The 2,435-nt window shown below is 51.2% G+C and overlaps 1 pseudogene; it reads left to right on the top strand.

The window, feature by feature from the left end:
• Positions 1–756: 756 nt before the first annotated feature.
• Positions 757–1,502, top strand: LOC144689326 (alpha-(1,3)-fucosyltransferase 7-like; annotated as a pseudogene).
• Positions 1,503–2,435: the final 933 nt, after the last annotated feature.

The following is a 2,435-nucleotide window of genomic DNA, read 5'->3' as shown; positions in this document are numbered from 1 at the left end:
GGGAAACTTGGTGCCCAGACCATCTCCCACACTGGCACTGGCCAGCTGAGGTCAATGCCAATGTGAGGGTTTGCTGGTCTGAGCGCATCACCAGGAAGCCCTGACGGGTCTCCTGGAGGAGCCTCCCCACGAGAGTCTCCACTCTTTCCATGGAGAACGCATGGCATTCGGACATGAGCCTCATTGCTTCGTTTATAGTCCGCGTAGACTCCTCCACCACGGACACCAAGCCAAGCATAGCCTCATGTACCTCCCCCAGATGCTCCTGCACACCCAGCAGCACTTCTTGAGCTTGCTGCATCGTGGACGACTCCAGAGGCACCAACTGAGCATGTGTCTGGTCCCTTGCAGTCCTCTGACTGCTGGCGCCATGGGCACTCTCTGTCTCTGCCAGCTCCTCCAGCGACTATGAAGTGCCCTCACCGCTGTGCCCCAGGACACTAGCCGATGTTCTAATTCCCACCGAGGTGCTAATATCTGGTGCTGGTGCCTGCCTGGCAGAGATGGAGAGACGCTGGTGAGACTTCAGGGCCTTCAGGTGTGAGAGGGGACCTCTGCTGCTCCTCCTCCCGGCCCTGCTCCACTGATGCTGAAAGGAAGAACAAGGACATTGGATCAGTTAACGTGGAGACAATGTCAATGTGTATCCCTGTCCCCCGGATCATTATGCACTCATCCTTCCATAAGCAATGGTCAAGCCATGTTGAAAACTTCAATCAATGAACATTCAGCACTGCCATGGCTGTTGGGGGAACAATGGTGACCTCAGTGCTGGGCAAACATACCTGCCTGTGGCACCCCAACCAGAAATGGCTCTGGGTATCTTTGGAGTCACCAACTAACACAAAAAGGATTCATCAGCTCAAAAGCTACTTCAACTGGACTATGACCTACAGGACAGATTCTGACATCTTCCTCCCTTATGGGACACTCGTAGAAAGTGACCAACCATCTAATTTCACCATCCCTAAGAAATCTGGCATTTCAACATGGGTTGTTAGCAATTAACACAAAACTAGTCTGAGGGCAAAGGTGCATGCCAACCTATCCAAGCACATGAAAATAGACATTTATGGAAAAGCAGCCAGAAATTCCTCCCTGATGAAATGCTACTGCCAACCATCTCTCACTACGCCTTTTACCTGGATTTTGAGAACTCCATACACGAGGACTACAGCACAGAGAAGATCTGGAGAAATGCTTTCATGGAAGGGTCTGTTCCCATGAAGTTGGGGCCCCAGCTGGCTAACTATGAACAGTTTGTCTCACCGGATTCCTTCATTCACGTGAATGACTTTGTCTCTGAAAAAGAACTGACCAATTTCCTTATAGGTCTCTGGGAGAACAGCACTCAATATGAGCAGTATTTCAACTGGAGGAGAAAGTATGTGGTCAAGGTTTCCACTGACTGGACAGAGAGGTTTTGTAACATTTGCACTAAATTTCATAGCCTTCCTCAGCCAAAAGTATATCATAATTTACATGCTTGGTTTCATCAGTAGAGATTTGTTTTTAATCTATCTCATAGAATAAAATTTTATTCCTTTAAATCAGTAGATTTATATACTTTATGCAAAATTACTGTTGCTATTCTGAAATGTCACTATTTTGATATTTTGCTTTGTGGTGATTTGGTGTCTCACCGACACCAGTGGACCTGCATGGCGCCTCTCCAAATCCAGGGCCTCCTGCTCGAAGCAGCTGAGAATCGCTAACTGTACCGGCCCGCCGCCGGTCCTTACCTGCTCAGCTGTATTATGTGCACTCCTCCTGAAAAGGAGAGAAGAGCATTGATTAGTGCTACTTGCACCTGGACTCTCTTCGCGGACGGCCCACCCCAGCCAGAGTGGTACATTGCAGGGCTCCAGTGCCTCCTCACCCCGCTGCTGTCGAACACTCACACAAAGATGCTAGGCCTGTCCCCACACCTCCCAGCCCCTTGGCCAAATGCTGCCTACATCACATCAGGCACCACATGGTCTAACCTTCCATAGCAAGGAGGCACAAGCATGTGGAGCGCAGAGGACAGCAGATCGATCGGTGCCACGCCACCTTGAAGCTCCCCTCCCAGCATGTCATCACCCTGACTTGGACATGTCTTCGAGTTCCAGCACTGCGCCTAGGTGCAGACAATATCTGCTGGCCCACCCAGCGAAGGACACATGCCATCAATGATTCAATGCAATAACTACATTCAGACTTGGCGTGGGGTGGTGGTGGGGGGTGGGGGGGTTGGGGGGGGTGGTGTGGAGGGGTGACCAGGGGGGGAAAGTCTACTTATTGGGTTAAGTGACCAATGCCAACATGGCACTCACCCTTCCTGAGCGCAACAGGTCATTGAAGTGTTTGCGACACTGGATCCAGGTGCACCACACCACGTCGCAGGAGCTCACCACCTCCGCCACCTCCTCCCAGGCACGTTTGGTCATGGGGGG

Source organism: Cetorhinus maximus, chromosome 14, assembly GCF_964194155.1.
Source record: "Cetorhinus maximus chromosome 14, sCetMax3.hap1.1, whole genome shotgun sequence".
Taxonomy (NCBI): Eukaryota; Metazoa; Chordata; class Chondrichthyes; order Lamniformes; family Cetorhinidae; genus Cetorhinus; species Cetorhinus maximus.
Note: the sequence above shows the minus strand (reverse complement) of the source record. Positions and strands in the feature narration are given on the sequence as shown.